Source organism: Arvicanthis niloticus, chromosome 12 (genome assembly GCF_011762505.2).
Source record: "Arvicanthis niloticus isolate mArvNil1 chromosome 12, mArvNil1.pat.X, whole genome shotgun sequence".
NCBI lineage: Eukaryota > Metazoa > Chordata > Mammalia > Rodentia > Muridae > Arvicanthis > Arvicanthis niloticus.
The window spans coordinates 73,334,468-73,361,986 of record NC_047669.1 but is presented as its reverse complement, the minus strand read 5'-3'; the positions used below and the strand labels follow the sequence as shown (position 1 = coordinate 73,361,986).

General features: G+C 47.9%; 1 long non-coding RNA gene across 4 annotated transcripts; it reads right to left on the bottom strand.

Moving 5' to 3' along the window:
* Positions 1–25,501, bottom strand: LOC143444098 (uncharacterized). 4 transcript variants are annotated; one of them, XR_013113656.1, is made up of 4 exons: positions 21,049–25,501; positions 17,668–18,440; positions 15,945–17,483; positions 1–782 (listed from the first exon to the last, which is right to left on the bottom strand). It is a non-coding gene; the product is annotated as an uncharacterized LOC143444098 (long non-coding RNA). The 4 variants fall into 4 exon arrangements; XR_013113658.1 differs by lacking the exon at positions 1–782 and adding an exon at positions 2,017–2,086 and having other exon boundaries at positions 15,945–16,031; XR_013113655.1 differs by lacking the exon at positions 1–782 and having other exon boundaries at positions 15,264–17,483.
* Between the last annotated feature and the right edge of the window lie 2,018 nt (positions 25,502–27,519).

Below are 27,519 nucleotides of genomic sequence, written 5' to 3'. Positions count from 1 at the left end.
ATGGAGATTTATTGACCCCAGAGGGACAAAGGGCAGGAAATAAGAGACAAAGACAGGAGGTAGAGGAGAGGGAGAAGGGAAAGGAAGAAGGGAGAAGGAGAGAGAGGACATTTGCCCCAGAAAGACAAGAGACTGCCTCTGGATAGAGAGGAGACAGGTGTGGTGCATAGAAAAATTGTGGCTTATAACAAAAAGAGAGAAAATCCCATGTTAGGATAAGGTGTTTAATTTTTATTGGGCATGTTAATTAGGTAAGCTCAAGGGGGCTTTTGATCTCTGAACTTTAATATGATACCTTGACCTTGGTAGTCAGGCTCAGGAGGAGGAAGTGGCCAAATAAGGAAACAGACCGTGGTTGCTAGCTTTAAGGGAAGTGGGGAATGGCTCAGCCTACCAGAGCCATGTCTGCCATGCTCAGCCTGCTAAAGCCTGCTTTGGTGGGAACTTAAACGTATGATCCAAACTGCACAAATTCTATAGGCTGTGTTCTTATCTGTTTCTGGTGTTTGTTTATTTGTTTCTATTAAATATCTAACATTCTGGGGGGGGGGGGGAAAGGCTTCTGAGGAACCACAGGGAATCCCTCTGTGGTGATTAAGTTCATGAGATCACTGTGACTCAGCCAAGGGATGCCCAGGTGGTAAAACATTATTCCAGGATGTCTTTGAGAAGGTGCTTCCATTGAGGGGGGAGGAGGGAGAGAGAGAGGAGAAATAGAATCCTTGGGGCAGGTCCAGAAGATCCTTCTCAGCGTGGACAGTGTGGTCCAGTGTGCTAGGGGCCTGGATAAAAGACAGTGGCAGAGGAAAGGAAACACTGTACTCTCCTCCTCTTCTCTCTTGGACATTTGTGCTCCTCGTTCTCAAACCTTCAGACTCTGCGACTTATACCACCATCCTCCCCAGCACGTCTTGAAAGCCTCTAGATCTGGAGAAAAATTTCCCAGGTCCTCAGCTTGCAGGTAGATCAGAGTGCAAAACTTCATACTGTGTGAGCCAACATCCATCATATATAGACTAGAGATTATAGAGACCTAGCTAGAGAGAGACCATAAATTATAAATACATGTGTAGCTAAGAATGCAGATCTGGACCTTAATTATCTGGTAAAGGGTATAAATAAGAGGCTCTTTGGATGTCTCGGGGCCAGTGAGAGGCAGCCAGCTCTGTCCCAGCTAGTACTAGGAATTTGAAGTTCAGAGACCAAGTTCAGATTCTAACCCACCAACTTTCACACAGACATTTACGACTTGTAGACAATTAATTCAGTTTTCTTTTTGGTGTGGAGATTGAGCCCAGGCCCTTGAACATGTTTAGCAAATTCTCATTCCTGAGGGATTCCCCAACTGCCTGCCTCAGTCATGGCTAGCTAGCACTGTTGGTTTCTTTCCTCAGATTTCCACATCCCATTGGTAACAAGAAATGCCACAAGGTTATACTGCCTAGTGGGATGTCATTGATAGAAACCCAAAGCCAAACTTTTGGTGGTACCCATAGCAACTCGCAAGTCTCCCTGCAAGCTCACAAAAGGCTTTCAGACAACATCTTTCACCGGATCCTTATCTATGATGGACAGAGTAGAGATCATTGTGTTGTGTGAGAGATGAGGAAACTAAGGCTTAGAGATGAGTAACTGGGGCTTAATAGACAGTGCAACTGGTGATATGTTTGTGTTGACAGGGGGACCAGAGTTACATCTCCAGGATCCACATAAAAAAGTCAAGGATTCTGTTGCTTACCTGGAATCCTAGTGTTTGGGGAATGAGAACATGTAGATCCCTGGGATGCACTGGCCAAACCAGTCTATGCTAATCAGTAATCTCCAGGCCAACAGAGATACTATCTTAAACAGTAAGATGGATGGAACCTGTAGAATGACAGCTGGAGCTGTCCTCCAGGCCAAACATACACGTGTACACACATGCCTGCACATACAAGAACATGCACACATACATATGTATACCTACAAGAAAAATGATGGGAACAGCTGGAGCGGGTGGGCGGGGGATCACTCGGAATGCTTGAAGTCCTGGGCTCAGTCTCCACACCAAAAAGAAAACTGAATCCACTGTCTACAAGTCAAACGTCTGTGAGAAAGATTAGAATTAGAAAGATTAGGATTAGAAACCTGAACTTGGCAGGGCAGTGGTGTCACACACCTTTAATCCCAGCACTTGAGAGGCAGAGTCAGGTGGATTTCTGAGTTCGAGGCCAGCCTGTTCTACAGAGTGAGTTCCAGGACAGCCAGGGCTATACAGAGAAACCCTGTCTCAAAAAAAGAAAGAAAAGGAAAGAAAAGAGAAGAAAAAGAAACCTGAACTTGGTCTCTGAACTCCACATTTCTAGCTAGGAAAGAGCTGGCTGCCTCTCACTACCTTCAGGACACCCCTGGAAGGGGCTCTCATTTACATCTCATTTACATCCTTCACCAGATACATAATGACCAGATCTACATGCTGTACACTACGGTGCCTCAGAGCCTGATACAGCACCTGGTGTAGAACAGACATATAACTTCCCCCTAGTAAATCAAATCAACCCAGAGAAAAGAACCATACACACCAGATAGATACCCTCCTATCAAACTCCAAATAACTCTATACTGAGACCTTTTGGTAAAGCCAAAATCACGACACACACACACACACACACACACACACACACACACACACACACCACACAAAGTACCAAACAATCTTTGTCTTTGGTGTTCTCTTCTTCCCCAGCATGCATAAGAATATTGTAAGACCTTCTTCCAATCAAACAACCTTGGCTGTGGTTCTGCTTTGCTGCTTTATTCTACACTTTTGGATGGAAATTTACATCTCTAGGGAAATGTGGGGCCTGGATGTAAGTTCCATCTGATGCGGTACAGATGCCAACCTCTGCCCTTCTACCTACTCAAGGCCACCTGGCAGATCCCATGGACCACCCGGTGAGGATCAAGTGTTAATAACACAATTGACTTCACAGGATGCATGACGCTGGCCCTCCATGTTGCTAGCTGTGATGAGTTGAGTCATGCAGACCTGGGAGGGCATTAATCACCAGCAGTGTCATAGAATGGCTTGAAAACCCAGTGGAGATCCACCTTGTTCTCATCCTAACCTGGCACAACCTGCTGGGCTTCCTGGCTCTCTTTGATGCCCATCGATACTGACCTCTCTGCTGAAGGTCTCTGATAACCCTATGAGGCAGCCTGTCATGTGAGTAACTCTGCCAATGCCTGTGGAAACCCTGGAGGCATGGCAGTGGAGGGAGAAGGTGGGCATGGCCTGATGCTCCCTGACCTTGGCTGCTGCCTCTCCATCTTGCCACTGAAGAAAGACTTCGGAGCTTGTTGCGAGCCCTTACATCTGATGGGTGAATATTTCCCCACTCAGGGTCTCATAGCTGCCCTACAAGGGTAAAACTAGAACCCACCTGAGCCCCTTGCTATTTGTCAAAAGTGTCTTGATTTGTTATGTTTCTCCATGGATCCATCTTTCTGCATGATGCCAAAAAATGTCTAGGTATGTTTTGGTTGGAAGAGAAGAACAAGAAGGGTTTCGGCAAATGAAGGAATGACGTTAAGTCCGGTGAAAGATCCAGGATACACTCCTTGATATCCTTTGCTTCCTGGGCTCGAACTGTGCCCTTCCCCCATGCTGCCAACCTGTCCAGGTTGAACAGGCCAGAACATGCTGTTTACCACTAGAGACAAAGGACCTGGGAAGCTACCTGCACTGGAGACCTGAAGTCTTCCACAGGAGATGAGCTGAATGGATTGCCTGCTGAGCTAGCCTTGACACCTTCTGGACTGCTATCTCCTTGCCCAGCCCCTGGGTTGAACTGAGAAGAGACTCTGGAGGGTGGGGCTTTCCCTTTATATGTGAAAGCCAATTATTAAATTTGAGGCCTTGATCAGAGAACTTTGTCTTGGCCTCATCTCTTCCCGCTGTTGTTTCCCTGTTCTCAGCTTCTCTTTCAGGTGAACCCATTCAGCTGTTGCTGCAGGCGGCAACATCGAGCCTCAAAGGTCTGTGCACTACAGATAACAGAGTGACGGAAGGATAGTGTCCTGTAGAGTATAACTTCATGGTGGAAACAAGGGGACAGAAATCAATATGTTAGCTACCCCTCAGAGTCGCAAACGCTGGGGAAACATTAAAGGCTTTGGGACAGAGACTCGTACTTGGTTGGCAAAGCTGAGAGGAGCTCCTGTGGGGGAGAGATGACATATAAGCTGTGAGATGAATGAAGAGAAGAAAGGTTGGAGGAAGCTAGCAACAAGGGAAGGGTAAGGGGATGTTGTGCGAGCGTGTAAAGCTTGATGGATGGAGTGACTATTCCTGGTTGTCAACTTGACTAGATCTGGAATGAACTACAACCCAGAATTGAAGGGCTCACCTGTGATCCAGATCTTGAGGCTAGAAGACACAAGTTGGATCTTGACATGGAGGTCTTGTAGCGTAGTGGCCATGAAAAGCTTAGGCCCAGGCAAGGCAGCACATGCCTTTAATCCCAGGAGACAGAGGCAAGGAGATTTCTGAGTTCAAGATCAGTCTGGGACAAAACAAGTCCCAGACCCAGGCGTGGTGGTGCACACCTTTAATCTGGGCCACACCTTCTGGAGACCTACTTAAGGACATTGGGAGAAGGAAGGTTTGCTCTTCTTCACTGCTTGCATTACATTCCAACAGATGTACTTCTACAGAAGACTAGCTGAAACAACTGGCCTCGAGGGACTGAGCAACTGCTAGATTCTTGGACCTCCTATTCATTGCTGACCATTATTGGGGAGTTGGACAATAAATTCCCTCAATATAGAGACATTCCAAAAGTTCTGTGACTCTAGAGAACCCTGACTAATACAGTGGGAGCATCAGCCAGCACACACGGGATATGGACATATCTGTAAAGATGCTGAAGATGTCCCGCCCTGCTCCCTCCTGGAGCAAGCCCCGCCCCCCAAATGTCTCTGTTCTTCTCTCCCTGCTTTTCACCTTTCCACCTATTGCTTCCCAGCCTGAAATAAAGCATCCACGAACATCTGCCCTCTTCCCTGAGGCCCTTCACAGGGCTGGGCTGACTCAGAAGCCTCTGCCCTTGAACCTCTCTGATCCAGTTCTTTATCCAGGGCAGATATGCTGAAATGGCTACTCACCTCGATAGGACACCTTCTGATTAAAAAAAAAAAAAAAAAAAAAAAAAAAGGATTCCGTCTAAGTCCAGCTTAATGAACTGGGATGGTCACCATCAATTATCAGCTTGACAGAATCTAGAATTGTGAAGCATTATTGCAGTTATGTTCACTGGCATGGGGAGGGCCATCTTTACTGTGTGTAGGACCGCTGCCCGGGCAGGGGATCCTGGCTTGTACAAAACGGAGACAAGGAACTGAGTGTTGGTGTGTGTGCATGCCTTCTTCTCTGACTCTGAGTGTGGGTGTGATGCCATTGCTGCTTCCAGCTCCTGCTGTCCTAACCTCCCCACCTCCATGTTAAACTCTGCGAGAGAATAAGCCCCTTCTCCCCTAGGTTATTCTTGTCAACGCATGGTGTCACGACAGCAGGCAAAGAAATTAAATCAGAGAACCAAGGAGTTTGACAGGCTTTCTTACAGGAGCATAGGGGACTCTCAGGCAGCTACAACAGTGAAAAAACCCGCCCCAGTGTAGAGAGTCAGAGAAAGCAGAGTGAGTAGTCTTGAGTGGATGTACACTGTAGACATGAGTACAGTCATGACAAGGCCCAAGACCACAGACCCGTGGGTCTTTCCTTAGCTGGGTCAGTCTTCCCCACACCCACTCACTCTGCCCCCTCTACTTGCTTCCCCCTCCCTGCTTGCTCCAGGCCCTGGGTCAGTCTTGAAACTAGGGAAGTCTTCTTCCAAGCATGAGTGTTTACAGAAGTTTTTATCAATGTACAAAAGCATCCCTTCCTCCTCGAAGTTGTTTACAACCCAAGATAGCACACAGCATGCTCGGGTTACAGATTTCTGTGTTGGTGAGTTTGGCCCCATCTGAGCTCCACACTCTACCTGACCCCAGCTTTTCTGTAATAGCTTTTCTGCGTGTGGCCTTCTTCATTCCCTCAACATCTCCAGTCTGGGCTGCAAGACCAAAAAAAAAGGGTGGGGTGTGGGGAGGGGAAAAGGGATGTGGCACCCCAGCATGCATAAAAGCATCATCATCCATGTCCCAACCCTGCCTAACCTTCCACATGGCAGCACACCCCAAGACCACACGCAGCTAGAGTCCAATTGAGAATCCACTCTCCCTCCCCCAACGTCCTCTTTTCTGCAGGTAATGTTAAGAGGCCCTGTCCTATGAGGGTGATCACAGTTGCTCTAATGCAAGACAGCACGGTCATGCCATGCCCAGAACACACTCCAACTGTAACTGAACCTCTTTTTATAAGTGGTCTGAGTTTGATGCTTCATCATAGTGGCAAAAGTTGATACAGTATCATGTCTTGGTTCAACACTAACAGATATACCATTTACCCCTGGTTGGAGCAAGCTGGTGGAGTCCTCCCAGTTTACAGGGATTTGGGAAACTCAGAACTACCACCAAGGACTTCACCCATCTCCTGCCAACTCACACCAAGGATTGTGTAACGCAGCTTCAGTAATGTATGTTAGAAATAAAAACCCAGCCCCTCTGCTTTCACCAGACTTCCATTGGATGTATACACGAGTTACAGAAACACTCTACCAGCTGTCCAGTGAACCACAGAACCACCAGGGTAGTTCTTTTGAGAATGTTGTGTGGCTGTCCAGCCCAAGGACGTGGTTTCAATCAGCTGGGATGGGCGAAGGCAGTGTTTATTGTTTTATTTTTTAAGGATTCAGGCTGAAGTGATCCAAAGTCTTCATTTTAGCACCATGAATCCCTGGCTCGGTGAACAGGACTTGTCCTACTGAAATGTGCAGACCTTGTTTAAACACAGGTTCTGGAATGCATTTCTAATGAGTTCTCAGGGGAGGTCAGGACTGGACCTCAGACGATACCTGAAACAGCAGGTGTGATGGCTGTTAACTATATGCGTTGACCTGGGTGGGCTACAGCATGTCCAGATGTGTGCTCAGACACTGTTCTGGGTGGTTAGGGGGTGCAATCAGCATCTAGATTGGCAGGCTTTGAGCAAATCACACTACACCCTTCATGATGGGCCACGTCCAAATAGTTGGAGGCCTCACATCAGGAAAACAGAGTAACTTCCCATTACTGAGAGAGAATTTTCTAGCAGATTATGTTCAGATTTCTCATGTGTCATTGGGTCTTCCTGGTAAGACGGAAGATCAAACTCAAAGCAAACTGTTGACCCTTCTGGGATCCCTGGCTGTGCCTCCCTCTGCAGATTTCAGGTATGCCAGCTTCCGAGAGCATAGAAAGACAAACAAGTTTAAGTTCCATCTCTTTACAGGACCCTAACCAATGCAACAGGGTTGCTGAGTATGACACTGCTGTTCCAGTTCCTGCTAAGTTGTATGATTTATACAAACCATGATCCTCTCCATCAAATTCCAGTAACCAAAGGGAAACCTGTAGGCCCTAGATGAACAGATGGGCCTGTGGTGATAGTAAATGTGGCAGTGGGGGGTGGGGGTGGGACAATCTTGGGCACCAGCATGTGGAGCTGCATTGGAGAACAGAGTAGAAAAATCAGCTTGAACTCTGCTCCTTTCCCCCCCAGCCCACTGGGAGAAGAACATTCCTTCCCTTCAGAATTCTGCAGTAACGCCCCATAGGATTGGTGCAGCGGTAGAATCGAGAAATCCAGGATCCCCATTGCAGTGGTGCATTGAAAAGCATAAGAAGGGACTGAGCAGTTTCTGCATGGTCTGCCCAGCTTGGTGGGTGGCACCATGTATGTGCATGTCCCTATTACACCATCAGCATCAGCTAAGGGTGGGTGCTTCATCCTCAAAAGGTGCCGGTTGCTGAGACTAAACAGACACACCCTGTTGAGACTCACCCCCTTTCTTCTCCTTATTCAGTTGAGCCTGGCAATATAAAAGGAGAGTTGGGACAGAAATAAAAGAATGGGATTTTAGAACGAGACACAAAAAAGATGAGATTTGAGAACCCGTGAAGAAAGCACACGGGATTCTCAACATCCTATAGACATTGACAACGTATGGCTCAGTAGTGAAGAGTATGCACTGCTCTGCAGAGGACCTGAGTTCGGATCCCAGCATCCACTTTGGGTAGCTCACAACTGCCTGTAACTCCATTTCTGGGGGATCTGAGACACTCTCTTCTGGCCTCTGCTGGCACCTAAACACACACACACACACACACACACACACAAATAAAATGTTTACAAAAGAATGAAAGTAGAAGTAGCAGGCTCCAGACAAGAGGAATCACAGAACAGACAGAACATTTAAAAGGACATATAGAAATATATGAGGGACTCACTGGGATCATTCCCCCAGATACAGGTAACGACAGAAAGGATGCATAGACGGAGGAAGGGTGAGCAAGCAGGTGAGGGAGAGACGTATGCAGCCCCAAAGGCATTCCTACTACTTGGATTGAGAGATGACGAAGAGCCATTCTGAGTCACAGGAAAGAGAGTTACACCCCAGAGACAACAAAGCAGTTAGACAGACAGACAGACAGACAGCCTGGGTCGCAGGCTGAGGTTCATTCCAAGGCTTGTTCATGAATCGCTTCAGGGGAACAAAACAAAGGTATCAGACAAACAAAACAAATGCACTGTGTCCTTTAGTCCTAACACAGAATGAGTATCAGAGATCTGCACTCCGCAGTAGCCCCAGAATTAAAAGATCCTGACAAGAGTGGGGATGTGGAGCCTGCCTTGGTCTCACAGGAAAACCTTAAATCCACTGGTGGAGACTTTGAAGCGACTTTGAACTTGTCTGGAAGAGTTCAGCAAGTCAGTTCTGGAAGAGTGACCAGACAGATATGCAGTGCCTAATGAGGTCTCGTCTACCCCTCCCCTGAAGGAGAGCGGGGCAGAGGAATTAAGAGGAAGCAGCGGGTACCTTTGGGGAGGCGGGCATGCTTGTTGTGCCAAAACCATCTTTGTATTAAGATCAGATTGGAAGGGGGAAAACACCATTGTAAAAAAATAACTAGTTTCTGCAGGCGACGAGAAGACTGAGGGGCAGGCAGCAGGCTTGGGCATCAACACAAGTCACTGAAGGCGGCAACATGAGAAGACAGGAACTCAGAGAGAAAAACATCTTTGTGGAGATCTCTACAGAGTCTAAAGACTTGCCCGCCCGCTGTCCACTGCTGACGCCTTAGAGCTCCTGCAGAGAGGACCAACGTTCTGGGAAATCACATGGGAGGGAAAGCTTGGAGTTCTGGAAGTACAGACAGACATATGCAGTGGAAAAGTACCAGGGTTAAAGGTTGAATCGTGACTCCTTTCTATGTGGCCTGGTATGCTTCATCTATCTGGGGGGCGCAGGGGAGGCCGCAGGGAGAGGCTGGGGAGACATGAGCTCGGTGGTCTAAGGGCTGCTCAACAAAGACTCCACTGAGCCACGGAGAACGCTGCCATCTCCAAATTCCTTCCACAGCGTTTTCCTTTTTTCTTTCCTTTTCTTTCCTTTCCTTTCTTTTCTCTTCTTTTCTTTTCTTTTTTTTTTTTCTTTTTTTTTTTTTTTTTTTTTTTTTTTTTTTAACACACATTATACCATAAAGCTCTAGGCCAGCCTGGCCTCAGATTCACAGAGATCTGCCTGGTTATGCCTCCTGAGTGCTGGAGATCAAGATAGAAATTCTTTCTAAGCTCCATCTCCCACACTGAACAGTTGCAGCGATCCTACATCATGTCTAAGGAAAAACACAATCAGCTCCCCAGAGTCACACGGAGTCCAAAGCCAGCTCCCTTAGTCTTAAACAGGGTACTTGGGAACACAAGTGAGAGCCAACCAAGTCAGTGCTTCAGCCAAAGGAAGCATCCAGGTCCCCTCCTCAACTCTAGTGTTGGTATCAGGCTTGGAACCCAGTGACATCACATCTAGGTGACCCCCACAGCGTTGTCAAGGCAACTGCCATACATTCCCAGGATCCACCTGGCTACTTCACCTTTACCTGGGAGAAGCTACATTACCGCCCATATAAAATAGGCAGAACCCCCTGACCTCACTCTCTTCTTCCATCTTCTTCCCCCACCTTTGCCCTATCTCCTTGGAACCGTTTCGTCTGGAGTGGTATGTTCTAAGCTGCACGTGGACTTTCAACACCAGACATCTAATACTGGTGCGCTGGCCAGGAATAGAACCAGGGTCAACTGCTTGGAAGGCAGCTATGGTTGTCCAGGACAAACAGGAAAACCCGTCTCAGATTTTAGAATGCCTTACAAAGGCTTTGTTGCAGTATACTAATCTGGACCCTGAAAACCCAGAAGATAAGCAACTTCTGATGACCTACTTTTTTTCCCAGAGCTACCCCGACATAAAAGCTAAGCTTAGGCGATTGGAGAGGAGGCCCCTAACTCCACAGACAGAAGTCTTGGTGCTGGCCTTCAAGGTGTACCATGAGAGAGATGAGAAAGCCCCAAAACAGACATACCACATGCTAGCAAAGGCTATCTGACCAGCCTCAGCCGCTACCCCAGACTCCTGGTCTTTGAAGGCTCAGGGACCACCAGGCTCCTGCTATAAATGTGGTCAACATGGTCATTGGGCGAAGGCTTGCCCCAACCCCAGCAAGCCAAGGGGACTGTGTCCTAGGTGCCATCAGAAGGGACATTGGGGTGTTGATTGCCCTCATGTCGCCCAGAACAGAGGGACATCGCTCCCAGAAAACCCTTCAGCTGACCTTATAATAGGATTGTCTATGGAGGACTGACGGGGCCCGAGCTCTCTCGACCCGACCACCCCTATCACTAGCAGGAGCCCCGGGTAGATATTATGGTATAGGGAAGACCCATCTCGGAGTTTTGAGGACCCACCTCACCTTTGTGTTTTCCTATTGTCAGGGGTAAGAGGACAACCTTACCTTCCTCACCAGATCCCCCACTTAGTTGTACTTTTAGGGGTGTACCTCTCACCCATTCCTTTTTGGTAGTGCCTACAGGTCCTGTCCCCTTATTCGGAAGGGATATTTTAGCTAAGTTGGGAGCCTCTATTTCCTTTGCTCCCCCAATTCACCTAAACCCAAGCTCACCAGCAGTTCCTCTGCTCCTTCTTCTAGCCAGTCAACCTACTAACACTAACATGTTATTTCCCTTACCAGCTTCTCAGGTGGACCCCCGAGTTTGGGACGTCCAGAACCCCTCTGTTGCTAAATATCATTCTCCTGTTGTCATCCAGTTACTGGACTCTACCAGGTACATCACCCAAGCTCAATACCCTCTCTCCCTCCAGAGCCCAGGGGACTTAAGCCTATCGTTTTTGACCTCTTAAGGAAAAAACTCCTTCGCCCTACCTCTCCACCCTTTAACACCCCTATATTAGCAGTTAAGAAACCTAATGGTACCTATCGCCTGGTCCAAGACCTCAGATGCATTAATTCTGCAGTGGTTCCCCTCCATCCTGTTGTGGCTAATCCTTACACACTTCTTTCTACTATCCCCTCAGGGACTTCTCATTTCTCAGTCCTAGATCTCAGGGGTGCATTTTTTTTCTATCCCTCTAGACACCCAGTCACGGGACATATTTGCCTTTACCTGGACAGATCCTAACACCCACTTTTCTACCCAACTTACCTGGACTGTTCTACCTCAGGGATTCCAGGACAGCCCACACTTATTTGGCCAGGCCCTGGCTTCTGACCTGCTCTCTTTATCTCTCCCTAGATCTAAGGTTGTACTTTACGTAGATGATGTCCTCCTCTGTAGCCCCTCTCTAGAGATTAGCCAAGCTCACACCACTGTTCTTCTAAATTTCCTTTCCAGTTGGGGCTACAGGGTCTCACCTTCTGAAGTCCAACTGCCTACTCCTCAGGTCACCTACTTGGAACTAACAATTACCCCAACCCACAAGGCTATTACCTTATATAGAAAGAATCTAATTCAGTCTCTTAACTGTTCCTTCTACAAAGGTAGAGATTTTATCATTCCTAGGAATGTCTAGCTTTTTGCGTTCCTGGGTTCCTTCCTTTTCCCTACTTTCTTGACCCTTATATGAAGCAGCATTAGGCCCCACCCACAAACCTCTTCTCAAACCTGTTACTAAGCAATTTCAAAGGCTCCAACAGGCTCTCCTTAAGGCCCCTGCCTTACATCGCCTTGGTCTGACTCGTCCTTTTTCCCTCTACGTAACTGAAAAAGAGGGATTTGCCCTTGGAGTCTTAGGTCACCAACTGGGACCATCTTTTGCACCTGTAACATACTTGTCAAAAAGACTAGCTCTAACCATCCAGGGATGGGCACATTGTATTCGTACCTTAGCAGCTGCTGAACTCCTTATTCGAGAGTCAAAGAAACTAACCTTGGGATTGCCCATAACTGTTCTCTCTTCTCATAACCTGTCACAGCTCCTAAGTTATAAAGGCTTACAGACTCTACTTCCCTCCAGGGTTCTTTCTCTCCAGGTGGCTCTAATAGAAGACTCCACCCTCACCTTTCAATCATGCCCACCTATTAATATTTCCAATCTTCTTCCTGGACCTAGTACTAACTACTCCCTATCTCACTCCTGCACTGAAACTTTAGAGGAACTACTACCTCATCCTTCACACATACAGGAGGGCACATTGCCTCAGGTCATCTATACCTGGTATACATATAGAAGCTCCTTTCTACATGAAGGGGCCAGGAAAGCTGGCTATGCCATAGTGTCAGACACCAAGGTGTTGGAGGCACAGGCCCTTCCTGCTCATACCACCAACCAACAGGCTGAACTAATAGCCCTTACTTGTGCCTTCCAGCTGGCACAGGGACAATCCCTTAACATCTACACAGATTCCAAATATGCTTTCCATATCCTCCTGTCCCACGCTGCCATCTGGAAGAAGCGCGGGTTACTTATCACAAAAGGAGGATCAGTAACTAATACAAACCAAATTATGGCCATGCTAAAGGCCTCCCATCTCCCCACAGCTATTGGGATTGTCCACTGCAGATCCCACAGGACGGATGACTCCACTGTCTCCAAGGAAAACGACTGAGCTGATGAGGCAGCTAGAGCTGCGGCCCTTAGGGGTCTAGACTCATCTCACCCTCCCCAGGACATTCTTACACTGCAACCCACATCCCCATCTACACCCCCTGACACTTGTCAAACTCTGTCCTATCTTCACCAACTCTCTCATCCTAACAGCCAAGCGTTGTCTTATTTTGTTAAGACCCACCTACAGCCCACTCCTGAGGACTTAAGTTTCTTAAAATCTATCACTGCTTCTTGCAAAATCTGTCAGATGTCAGATCCCAACTCAAGGTATCGCAGCACCCCTTTTCCTACCCATCAGGCTAGAGGTTCCCTTCCTAGAACTGACTGGCAACTTGATTTTACCCACATGCTCTCTGTCAAACGTGCCAAATACCTCCTGGTCTTGGTGGACACCTTATCAGGCTGTATAGAGGCTTTTCCCACAACTAACAAAAGGGCTCAGACAGTCTCTGATCTCCTCCTCCAAGAGATCATCCCCCGATTTGGTGTCCCAACCTCCCTTCAGTCAGACAATGGTCCTGAATTTACTTCCCAGATTTCTCAAATTCTATCTAAGGCCCTAGACATCCCCTGGCATTTTCACATTCCCTACCACCCTCAATCCTCAGGTAAGGTAGAAAGAACTAACTGCTCTTTAAAGACCACTCTTGTCAAGCTGTCACAAGAACTTCATCTTGACTGGGTAAAACTCTTACCTCTGGCTCTTTTCAGGCTATGAGCTCTCCCCAAGTTGCCTCTCCTCATCTCGCCTTTTGAACTCATGTATGGATGTCCAGTCCTAACTCCTGGTCTTTCACCTAAATGCTCTCCCCTCCCAGACCATCTACTCACCCCATTACTTTGCCACCTCCATTCTCTCTTGTGGAACTTTACAGACCACCATCTTCCTTGATCACACACTGTCTCTTGTCCACTGCCTGCCAACATTGGAGACCAAGTCCTTCTCTCCCCTCCAGATCATCGGCCCTCACCTCTCTCTCCCAAATGGCAGGGCCCTTTTAAGGTAATTCTTGTGACCCCTACAGCTGCTAAACTTGAGCGACTCCCTCATTGGGTCCACTTGTCTCACCTCAAACCTTTCATCCCTCCACCTAAAATCGACTCTTTATAGACATCGACCCTAACAGAACTGTGCTCTGTTAAGCTCCAGAGGACTTCGAAATCACCCACCTTGTCCTCAATCCCAAAAAATGAGACTCCAACAGCCGAGCTAGACCTCACTGGACTAGACATGGGTTCTCGCCCTCCCCCTGCTGCTTGTTTCTATCCAGGTCAGCCCTGACATCTGGAGGTTCAAGGTTCAAGAGACGCCCACAGATAACAGTCTTTCCAAACAGGGTCAGGGAACTGCTCCATAGCTGGATGCCAAGAACCAATCCAAATTGCTATCATCCCTGTATCTGTTATCTTATCTAAATATTATGTTCTCTATACTTGCTTTCTCTTTGACCAGATAGAAGATTACTGTAGAAACTGGCCAGATGATTATGGGGGCTGCCCATATTGGTCTTGTCAGATACATATGCTAGGATCACGGACCCACCATTTCTTCTACCAATACTGCAAAACACTTTTTTTCTACGTATACAAGACCTGCGGGATTCTAGCTGCGATGCTTCAGAACTGACAGGGACCTGATGTCCTGACAGCTAAAGAAGATGGTCTTTGCCAGTTCCTCTAAGAAGAATGCCGTTTTTAGGGAACTTCCTGTTACAGGATTACCAGCCGCTATCTACAGAGAAACCTGATGCACACATTTATTGTGTACCCCGATGGTGAAAGCCAGCTACTCCCCACAATGGACTACGCCTCTACACAGCAGGAAGTAGTTTAAGAGACACTGCGCCCTGACTCCCCTTTCACCATCGGCTTCCCCTCCCACTTTTTTCTCCTCTTTATAATAAGAAAAAGGGAGGTATGTTGGTATCAGGCTCTGAAGGTATCTAGGCGACTCCCACATCGTTGCCAAGGCAACCACCATACATTCCCAGAATCCACCTGGCTACCTCACCTTTACCTGGGAGAAGCTACGTCACCACCCATATAAAACAGGCAGAACCCCCTGACCTCTTTCTCTTTCTCCATCTTCTTCCCCCACCTTTGCCCTATCTCCTGAATACCGCCCCCCCCCCCAAACGTTTGGTCTGGAGTGGTCTGTTCTAAGCTGTGCGTGGGCGTCTAACACCGGACATTTAACATCTAGGAAATGCTTTTGTGTTTCCACCATACACCTTGGTAAACAGCATATCCAGAGATGGCGCTAGGTGGAGCTGAAAATGTGCAGTTTTCAACCATTTCTTCAAGGAAATCTGATGCTGCCAAATTCAAGATGAAGGCTATAAGGTCTGAGAGACATTGTGGAAGTACAGGTTCACTGATTACAGGTAAAACCATCGCAAGAACAAACCAGACTACAGCAGCAGACACCTTTAATACCTGTGAAATACTTGGGAAATGGACTCAAGAGAATTTGGAGTTCAAGGTCATCTTTAGCTACATAGTGACTTCCAGGCCAGCCTGGACTACATGAGAATCTCCGTCTCTTTGTGTGTCTCTGTCCCTGCCTGACTCCCTCTGTCCTTCTCCCTCTCTCCCCACCTCCACCTTCTACTCTACCTTCCCATCCTGGAGAAACGGCTCAGCAGGTAAGAGCATGTTGTTCTTGTAGGACCCAGGTTCCGTTCCTAGTGCCCACGTGGCAGCTCACAACCATCTATAACTCCAACTCCAAGAGATCTGATGCCCTCTTCTGGCCTCTGTGAGCACTGCATGCGCATGGTACACTTAAATTCATAAATAAAATACCCAAACGTATAAAATAAAAATGTTTAAAAATACATAATACAGACAGATACACACACACACTTGTTTTGTCCTCTTCATATGTCTCTTGGGCCTCTCTGCTCCACTCCTTCAGCTCACCTGAGCATGGATGGGGTCCAGGTGACCAATCTGCAAAAGAGAAAGGGGGAACTGAACATGTTAAAGAAAGAAGCATAGCTGAAACCCTGCAAGCAAATCCTTTCTGTTTCTCTTTCCTCTACAGAGACTAGAAGTAATATCTTTAAAAGAGCAACTGCTAATAATTTCCCTGCTCGTTAAATTGATATTTAATCTGCTATTGTCAACCAGAATGGTTTGTGGACAGGGGCTCTCTGGTTCCTATAGTCCTCACTGCCTTACCGTTTGTTTGCTTTTTAAAGTATTCCATTTCACTTTTATGAGTGGAATGCAGGCTCTTGGCTTTATTGGCAAATCCAAAATCAATCCATTTAGAGGCCAGAACACTCTAGTCTAAGACTCTTGAAACCTGACACAGTATGGCCCTGAAAGAGGCCTCATTGTTCAGCTAATGGACATCCCTTGTGATGATCTGAAGGGGCACACACAGGTCATCAACCTCAAATGTAAATTTTAGTGAGCTACTTTCTGAACATGGCCCCTCTTGGAACTCAGACCGGATTAAAGCATGGCTCTGCCCAGCAATAAATCCCAGGGCACCTCCCCATTGACCCTGCCTCACCTCACCTCAGGGACCGCTCCCCATTGGCCCACCCTCACCTCATGACCGCTCCCCATTGGCCCTTCCTCACCTCAGGGACTGCTCCTCATTGGCCCTCCCTCACCTAGCAGCCACCTCCTACCTGCATCCCCTGCTCTGGATGTCTTCTCTTCCCTTTAGGCCTGAGCTTTCCCCTCCCCTGTGTCTTCTAGTGACTTTTCATTTGTCCTTCATGGATGACGTCAACACCCCCTTCTCTGTAAGCCTTAGACATCCCCTCTACCTGAGCGTATCTCTTCTTCCCCGGAGCCTGCCTGCCTCTAGCAGATCCGACACATGACCTACAATGTCTGCAACAGCCCGGACTTAAACCCCTCAGTGGAAGAGATGAGTCTTGGCTGTGTCTTTAGCCCAAGTCTCATATAAACTCCCCGAAGTAAGTGACCAGCAAATACTGAGGTAATGAATAGGTATGAGATTAAGGAAGTGGTTCTCCACATAACCTGTGCTTTATCTGACCTTCCCATCTCTCCAAATGTTCGTTGTTTTGCTCAGAAATCACATGCTACAATGACACCGTGAGACAAGGGCCATGTCCACTCTGCTCCATTGGGTCTTGCTCCCTAGACCATGCCTGGCAAACAGCAGGAGCACAGGCTTTTATATTTATTTTTGAATGCCAGAGAGACAGCACACTCATGGAGAAGAAAACAATTAGAAGCGTATGGCTGGAGCAGAGAAGCCTTTTAAAAGCACCTGTGTCTCGAGAATTCTGTCAGGATACAGATGTCAAAAGCTGGCTTGATGTCTGTGCTACAAAGGGAGAAGCTGGAAGGTCGGTCTAGCCAGACTGCGTCTGGGCTGGGAGTCATAGATGGCGGCCATGACAGCTAGGAACAGTTCTGAAGAAGGAAGGTAATGTATTTATTACTATTAATAATATTATTATTCTCTTGTCATGCAAAATGGGCTTGACATCCTAGGGTTACATATAAATAAACCGAGGTTCAGAAAGGTCATGATTCCCAGCTCTCAAAGCTGCCCTGACCCAAACCCACTGTATGATGCCCAATTTCATTCTCTTACTTTTTCTGCTCTTCTGAGGCCATTTCCAGCTCTGCTGTCTCCCTCCCTCGTAGTCCTGAAGAGGGACTTTGTGGTTATTTTAGCTGCCCCACATCTATGCTCTCTGTCCTCAGGGTCCATCTTATGGAGTATATTGTAGGTGGCAGAGCTCGGCGTCTCACTGAAGCCAAGGCCATGAGCTCAGCATGGCTTTCAGCCTCCCTTGTTACTACGGCTCTGCTCTGATTTCATTTCTGTTGCTGTGAGAAAACACCCTGGCCAGAAGCACCACAGGGGAGGAGAGGGTTTATTCAGCTTGTTCCTGGTCACAGTCCATTGTTGAGAAGTCAAGGCAAAAACCCAAGCAGCTAACTCATATCCTGTTTTCAGTGAGGAGAACAGAGAGATGAACTTACCCATGCTGCCTGCCTGCATGTGTTCAGCTGACTCTCCTCACTCACACAGTGAAGTGAGGCCACCCATGTTCAGAGTGGGTCTTCTCACCTCAGTTAACAGTCAAGACACTCTCCCACAGCCATGTCCACAAGTCTACTGTATCTAGGCAGTTTCTCAATCAAGACTGTCTTTCCAGATGGTTCTAGGTTAAAACTATCCAGCACAGGTTCTAACAACCTAGCCAATCAGATGTGGGATCCTGGATTCCAACTCGGTGGAATCTGCCCACGGTGAGAACTGGGATTACAAAAGGTCACTCCAGCTGAAGAAGCTGTGGCACCCACACTCAGAGGCAGAGTCATTGCCTAGAGTGGGTAGCTGATGGTCAGTTGTGATCTCTGAAAAAAAAAAAAAAAAAAAAAGCTGAGATACACCCAATGGCAAACATCTCAGTACAAAGAGTATTAGCGCCAGGTGCAGAGGAGGGCTGGCTACCGGTGACCACGGTGGGATAGAGGAGAGGCGGTCTTTTCAAGATGATCACCTCTTTTCAATGACTATCAGCTGGCTTGAGCTCCTCTAATGAAATACCACAGAGTTCAGGCTATCAGGGCGTGGGCTGAGTTGTATTCATCTAAGACCTCTCTCCATGGCTTGCGGACAGCTACCTGCTCAAGGTATCTTCACAAGACCTTTCCTCTGCACACACATCTCTGATGTCTCCCAATTTTCTTTTCCAAGCATGCCAGTTGAGTTGGATCAGGGCCAGCTAAACAATAATTTTAACTTAGCCACCTATTTACAAGCTCCTCGTCCAAGTACAGGTACATTCTGAGTTCCAAGAGACAACACTTCAATATATATGAGTTTAGAAGGGCATAGATCAAGCTGTGGAGGCACTGTGGGGGTGCTGGGAATTGAATTTGGGTCCTCTAGAAAAACAACAAATGCCCTTAACCACAGAGCCATCTCTCTATCCCTATAGATTAATCTGTAACAAGGCCAAATAATTTCACTCATGCCTGTCATGTCAAATGGGCTCACATTACTAAGACACTTACATTGCTACTTACTCTTCACACTAACATGTATTTAAAATGCTGAGTCAGCAGCAGGGGGCACATAGGTCTATAGACAAGACTCAGTACATAGCCTAGCTAAGCCCCTGCTAGACTAGGAGGCCCCAGACTGTTCACTTGGCCAAGATATTGATTCTAACACCAAACCAGCTCTTGGGAAATGGAGGCTCAGACAAGGGGAAGGTGCTTTCTCTAAGCCCTATGTCTTAGGGTTTTTATTGCTATGAAGAGATACCATGACCAAAACAACTCTTACAAAGGACAACATATAATTGGGGCTGGCTTACAGGTTCAGAGGTTCAGTCTGTTATCATGGTGGGAAACATGGCAGCATCCAGGAAGACATGGTGCTAGAGAAGGAACTGAGAGCTCTACATCCTGAGTTAAAGACAGACAGAAAGAGACTGACTCTTCCGCACTGGGCGGAGCTTGAGTACTAGGAACCCTCAAAGCCCAAGGGAGTGAGTTTCCTCTAACCTCAAGGACAGTAGCTGAACTATGAGAACTCTGATTTTGAGTAGATGAGGTAACACTGGTTACAGTGAGTGAGACACAGATGAAGATCTATTTCACCCATGCTAAGTGGAACTGTACAACTTTGGAATACCCTGCTCTCCATGCTGTGCATACACCTGCCTACCCACACTTGTTGCTGCACTCCTCACAATACCCTAGATGTGGGCTCAACAACAAATCACTGGGTAAAAGAAATGGGGTTCACTTATACAATGGAACACTATACAGCCAGAAAAATAATGGAATCCCATCATTTTGGACATCATAGATTAACCTGGAAGGCACTTTGTATTAACTAAGGTAAGTCAGACTCAGACAAACACCAAGGCCAGGATTCAATATCCAGTAACTGACACACACACATACACACACACACACACAGAAGAGAGAGAAATGGACCAAGAGAGACAGAGACAGACAGAGACTGACTTACAGCGTTTTCTAGAAGTACAGAAGAATGGTTCTCAGAGAGTTGAAAGGCAAAATGGAAGAGAATTAGGACTTGGTCAACAGGTAAACATCACACTCAGATGGGAAGAATAGTTCTGATGTTCTGCTGCCCAGTGGGGCGACTACAGTTAACATGTCCTGTGTAGCAAAATGTCTAGAAGGTGGGGTCTTTGAATGTTCTTACTACAGGGAAATCATCCAGTGTATGGTGTGGGAGCTACACTACCCACCCTAGTTTCATCACTGTGTAATAAATAACACCCACCAAGACATCAAACCATCCCCTTCACATGCATCCCACCATGACAGGTTGATCTAAAGCCTGTTCTCAGTCAAGGGCCCCTCAGGTGTAGCCACAGAATGCACATTAGTTCTTGGACAAGAGAATAAGAAGTCCTGAAGCCCTGACTCTCAACATGGCCACCTCTGAGGCTGGAAGGAGCCATAAACATGAACATGTCGGGGCCATGATACCCTGGGTAATTAGAAAGTCGTATTGTGACACCGTTATGCATTACGTGAGAGCCTGGGACTGGCTTGTCTTTAGCCTTCTGAAAGCTGAGCCCCTGACACGCTGCTCATGAGTCCTGGTCAAAAATATCTACTCCAGAGCCCAGATTCCATGATCCAACAAGGCAACGGGGCCCAGAAACAAGAGCATGGCCCCGTTGTTGGGGGTTGAACTGTCTGCCTTCCATCTCTATGTTGAAATTACGACTGCCAGGTACTCGGAGGGTGGTCTTATGTGCAGATAGTATCGGGCAGCTCTGTTGGCATGAAGGAATAGAATACACAGGAGGGAGTAACCTTTAACCCAGTGTGATGATGTCATTGCAGGGAAGGATTGGAAGACAGAGGCAGGCATACAAGGAAAACACCACACAAAGGTGAAGGCAGAGACAGTGACAATGCTCCCACGGGCCAAGGAGGTGCCTGCGGACAACAGAAGCCAGGGAATCACCTCAAAGCTCCTGCCAGCAGTTCAGCGCTGCTCTTCTCGGGTCAGGACTGTCCAGCAATGCTTCTCTGCAATTTCAGCCACTCTTCTTATGATGATGTGGCAGAACAGGACAATCCTTGGGAAGGACGTGTCCCACAGGTGTCTGCATGGTCCGTTAGGCGAGCCCTGGGAAATGCTTATCCAGGATGTTTTTCAGGGTATGGGCTTCTCATAGGACTGTCCTATGCAGTCTGCCCTGTGTCCTGTGGCTGGGAGTGGGGCTAGGACAGGACATTTAGCATGTGCATGAATGGTGTATGTATATGGTTATATGTGCACATATAAGGAACTGTGGCTTGTGGTATTGTGGTGTGGTAGGTGTTCAGATTTACTATGTGTGGAATTGAGTATATGTGTGATGTACACGCATGAGACATGTGCGATGTGGATATGTGGATGTACTGTGTGTGCTCGTATGTATGCACGTGTGTGTGTGTGTGTGTAAGTGTGGAGCATACAGTATATGTGATGTACATGCATGGCATGTTTGTTTAATATCTGTGTGTGGCTTGTGGGGTGGGGTGGGGCGTGTCAGAGCAGTGCATGCACGCTTTGGCTCTGGGGTGAGCCAAGGATGCTAAGAGACACGAGGCAGCAGTCCCCACAATCCACTTCTCCATTCCACCCCTCTCCACCTACCTCCCTAGCACACCACCTTCTCTGTTTATCACCCATCAGCCTTGAGCAAAGAGGGTGGGCTCCTCTCCACTTCCTCCTCCCCTTTTCTGCATCAGCCTTGGAAAGAGAGGTGAGTTGACAAAGTTCATAGCAAGCAGTTCAGCTCTGGACCACGTAGCAAAACGAACACCCATCCATAATGGCTGGGGCAGACGTTGGGAAACAAGACTCTCCCACATCCGCACCTCCCAAAAAGGCCAAACCAGAGCATTAGAGTTACCCTATCACAATGTTTGCCTCCTTGGGCTCCCCAGATGGCATTCTACAGACCTAAGCCCTCACCAGGCCTCCCCAGTTTCAGAACAGAATCTACATGATAATGAAGTGTACCTCTTTGGGGTCTGAGTGGGCACTAGAATGCATCCAGAGCCTTTGGAATTTTGAGCCCACAGTGTCTGGAAATAGGCCAAGTATCAGGCCTGGAGGCTTATTTTTAAATACACCAAGTCCAACCACAATGCTTAGACGAAGGCCTTGGAAATTATGCAGTCTCATGTGCCCCGCCAGTAGCTCATGAGCCTGCATATTTTGGGTCCTCCCTCTGTGAGTGGGGACTCCTTGAATGCAATGACTTAGTGACACTGGGCCAGGGACAATGTTGTTTTTTAAAACATTGTTTCCTGTAACAGTTTGGGGGGCAGGGGGGATGGAATGCATGTGGGCACTTAAACCCCTTGCTTCCAACATTCTCCAGTCAGAGGGGAACTTTCTCAGTGGCCACCAGTACTCTCTCAACCTCATCCTGAGGTGGGCACTCATCCCTGAAAGGCTGTGGGTCAGGCCTGGTGTTGTTTCCAGAACAGTGTGTTTCTCTGTCTGTGAGGAGCGGTGGCCCTGTGGCCATTCCAAATCACAAAAGCAAGAGCCAGCGCCCTCCATTCTGTCCCAGGTACAAAAATTCTGCCTCATGAGAGGGTGCCTAGGGCCACATTTAGACGTGCGCTCCACTAAAGATCTGGCAGTACGACTGTTCCAGAGACATTACCTCAAGTGAGAGAGAGAACGGAGGGGTTAAGACCACTTCCGGGCTTCCCTTTTTTTTCCCATCGCCCCAGAGGAACACTGAGATTAAATGATACTTGGCTAATTCACCCCAGTTGGCTGCTGCATATAGACAAATCACTGTAGATTATGAGGGAGAAGCATTCTGAGTTCATAGCCATGCATCTGAATACAAACTGGGATATCTTCTATTCCCCGTGAGACATGAGAACGAATGCTCTCTGTGGATCAAGTGACTGTAAGAGGCAGTCCAACGTGTGCCTAGGGGAAGAAAGGGCATAGACAGAGGAGAAAAGCACATTCAATGAGGGGACCCAGGAGACTGACAGAGCCAGTGCAGCAGAGCAAGCAGGCATGATGCAGGCTGGGAGCCAAAAAGGACCCTACCCACATCCCCAAAGGGAACTTCTCATACATCAGGGCTGGCTAAGAGGCATAAGGAAGAAGGACTTGATTCTGACGATGCTCAGAAACCATGGAAACTGTTTCCTGGACAGCAGGTCTGCCTCTGTGGCTTCTTAAGAACCAGTCAGCTGTATGCCATGTCCCCAGTAGTCAGCACAGCACTGATTCCTGTCTGAGTGAGTGTCCATGGAGACTCAGGCGGGGAGGTCTCAGAGGGGATCAGAATAAGGGAGCCACCAGCCACTGTGCCTCTCCAAGGGAAATCAGCTGCTCCAGGGCCAGCCCCGCAAGCCAGACACCGGAGGGTTCATTATCCAGCAAGCCCCTCATTCATTGCTGGCGAGGCTGCAAGATAGCGCAGCCACTGTGATCCATCAACACTACAGAAACAGATTTACCACGTGACCAGCAATTTTACCCTTAGGTACATACCCAGGAGGATGGAAAGCAGGTGTCCAAACAGTAATGTGCAGAGATGCAGCCACTGCAGCCCCTATCGCAATATCCAAAACACGCAAACAATCCAGATGTTTACTAACATGTGACGTCTTGTTAGTAAAAGCATAGTAAGGCTACAATGGAATATTATTCAACCCAAAAGAGAAGTGCTAGACCACCTCACCTTCTCTTCCTCACCCCAGTCACTGGGCATGCTCCTTCCTTGCTACCAACACACAGAGCCTTGAGACAGTCAGTCCTTTGCCAAAGGACCTAAATGTAGTAACCTGTAGACCTTGCATAGTGTTCCTGCACACAAACCCCTCTGCAGAAGATCAGGATGGAGCAAGGGGCATCCAGATGAGCATGCTAGAAGAAGCCAGAAAAGTGAGAAACCTTTCCCAACCAGGGCTGCATGTAATAAAACAGAGCAGGCATGAGAAACCCCTGGGCTCTCTGAATGTGGGGAAACATGGAGGCCACCCATGTACACGTAGGTGACCTATAGAGGATCGGGTTTCTCGCAGCTGAGAGCTCCGAGTCTTGGTCCTGTTCCATGTCTGCAGCTCACTCTCATTCTCAGAGGAGCGTTTTTCTCCTTTGATAGACAGGAGCAGGTGTATCACTATCCACGTGCATCTGATTCTGTGATCTGAGACGTCCAAGCAGGTGCGCTCTGGCCTCTGGTTGCAACTCTTAACACTGTCTGCCCCTTGACACTTCATCTCAGGCCCAAGCTCAGCATCCCTGGCTGAAACCTCTGTGCCAGCACACAGCTCCACTGTCTGTGGCTGAGTGAGCTGAGGGGTGATACCAGAGACACTGTGAGCATTATTTCCCTGGTCTGCCCAGAAGACCTGGTGCCCACAGACAGGAGTGCTTCAACGCTAGCACGATTTCAAAATTCAAACGCAAGCTCTCTCTTGTTTCTTTCAACCTCAGGTGAAGATTCTTCTGGTCTGGGACCCGGATACCCGGAGGGACCAGTGCCATCACTTGCTCGCTGGCTCGCTCTATGACCTTGGGGAAGATACATTCCTCTCTGCACCTTGGTTTGTTTTGTCTGTTTTATTTCCTTTGCTTTTCTCTCTAGTAAAAGTACTTAGTTTTGTGCCATGGGTCTCCTCAGACACGGACATTCTGTCAGCTTTGAAAAGTTGTAGACCATCCTCCCCTCAAAAATTTTGAGGGGTTAAATTCAGCCTCACTGGTGACTGATGGTATCTGTTTTCACTCTTCTTTGGCAGTACAGCATCAGGACCAAAGCCCCATCTCAGAGAAAAACCACAGCAACACACATCTTCTCAAAGCTGAACATCATAAGGCTAGAGAGGTGCTCAGCAGGTGAGAGCACTGGGCCGCTCTTCCGCAGGACCCAGCTTCAATTCCCAGCGCCCACATGGCAGCTCTCAGCTGTCTGTAACTCCAGTTCTAAGATATCTGGCACCCTTACACAGACATGCATGCAGGCAAAACACCAATGCACATAAAAATAAATAAGACTTTAAGTTGGCTGTTTAAAAAGAAAAAAATCTGAACATCATAGGGAGAAGATTCAAGGAAAGAGAAATTCGTTTGTTCTGAGAAAGAGACTTTTGACCCCCAGAGCAGCGCGCTGTTCACCTTCTCTTCATTCACCCTGACTGTGATTGTAAAATGTCACCCCTCCTCAGGCCTTGATGTCACTCTTCCTCAGGCATTCAGATGACAGAATCCTGGAGTTTTCTGTTCTACCAGTAAAAATGGAGTGACTGTCACCCTTAGGGAAGGGCCCTGAGAGCAGGACTGCGGCTGGCTGCTGAAGTGCAACAGAAAACAATACAGGACCCCCAGCACCACAGCCCCCCACACCACAGCCTCCTCAGCACCACAATCCGCCCCCAGAACCACAGCCTCCCAGCATCATTGTCATCCCCAGCACCATAGTCTTCCCCTCAGCACACAGTCCTCCCCCACAGCACCACAGTCTTCCCCCCAGTACCTCAGTCCTCCCCCCAGTACCACAGTCCTCCTGAAGCACCACAGTCTTCCCTCTCCAACACTACAGTTCCCCCCACCCCAGCACCACAGGCTTGGAGGCTGCTTTGTAGAGGGAGGGAATGAGGAGGACTCATTCCTCCCTCAGTGCTTGGCTGAAGGAAATTTACCAAGTGGAACCAAGGGCCTCAGAGGAGTTCATGTGCTTTTTCCAAAGAAGAGCCTGAAGGCACTTAAAACAAAAATAGATGCGGTGCAGGGGGGAGGGGGTGTTGGCTAATTTATAAAGAAAAAAACTGTGGCTTGCTCGCTTCAACTCAACCCTTACACCCCCACCTGTACACTCTGTTCCTCTCTTCCTGCAAGCCTGAGCGTGTCTGTCAGGGTGTAAGGCCAGTGAGCCCTCAAAAAGCTAATCTACACGAACAATCAAACAGTAAAAGTGAAGGCAGCAAGCTTGCCAGCAGGACAGAGACCATAGCATTTTGCCCTGTGATCTGAGTTCCCTCCTATGACACGGACAAGCAAAAGTGGAAAGAATTATTTACCCCAAATTTTAAAACTAGGAACCCCCAACCCTGCTCCCTCCCTCTCTCACTGGTGGGCAGACCAGATCTGTGTGAATGAACTTCTGAGAGCTCTTGGTAATGCCGCAGTGCTGTAGAGTGCTGAAGGACAGCAAGGCCAGAGAGAGAAAGCCATGGACCAGGTGACCGTTGACATGTTACGATGGTGAACCTGATGGTCGGGCTCCCTGGCCATGTCCGGAGACAACTGGAGCTGAAGAGATCCCAAAACAGGAGAAGCAGAAGAAGACGACGACGTGATGCTTCAAGTAAGAAGCAGCTTGTGAGAGCCCGGCTCACGGAGATTCCCAGCTATGGGTTACTATGCACAGACGAAATCAACCCTGCCCACTGTAGCCAAAGAAACGTTTAGGGAACTCAAAACTATAAAAAGCTCCATGCTGTTCATATAAGAACAAACTCAAAAATCTTCCAGATAAGAAAAGTGTCATAGCTAAAATTAAAGAGCAAATGGGTGGTTTTTACTACATACACATTGAGCACAACCAAAGAGAGAAATTGCCAAAAGTAAAGCAGATAAAAACAAAGATGCTGGGGGTGGGGAGCAGGAGAGAAGGGGTAGCCAACAGAGCGAGCGGACTTAGCCTAGGTGGAGTTGAATATCAGAAAAGAGAAAGATGCAGGAGAAAGGTTGATGTCTAACGGTGGAAAGAAGAAAGGGAACACCCAGAGCAACCTGAGTGAGAAAGAGATTTCCTTCAAAGATGTGCTCGGAAAATGGCCCACTGACTTCTGAAAACCAAGGCGGACTGAAAATGGTACTTTACACTTAAAACAAACAAACAAACCCTATGATGTGTTTATAAAAAAGAGAAAGAGAATATGTTCTATGGATGTATAGTCAGGTATGGGGGAAGGGGATGCCTCAGAGGTATCTCTTCCCCCTGAGGGACCAGCCACATGATGGTATAGTATAGAACAGAGTTTATTGTTTATTGGGGAGGGGGGCTAAGAGGGTAGTAGAGGCAGAGAAAGGCAGAGAGAGAGTAAAGAAGTAGAGGCCGTCCATGAACATGTGGAGAGAGGGGGAAGGGACGGGGGAAGGGATGAGCCCAAGAGGGCAAGAAAGGAACAAGAGATCAAGAGAGCAAGGGGGGGGGGGGCAAGCAGCCCCTTTTATAGTGGGTCAGACCTATCTGGCTGTTGCCAGGTAATCGTGGGTGGAGCTTACCGGGCTGTTGCCAGGTAACTGTGGGGTGGAGTTTAGACAGAATGCTAACACCCTAGCCCCTCTGTCTAGGAAAAACCCCCTACAAGGATGAAAGTCTGGTCCAATGAACGACAGTTCATTGGAGAAAATGGTTGCCGAGCTCAGCACAGTGACCTGAGTTAAATCCTCAGAGCC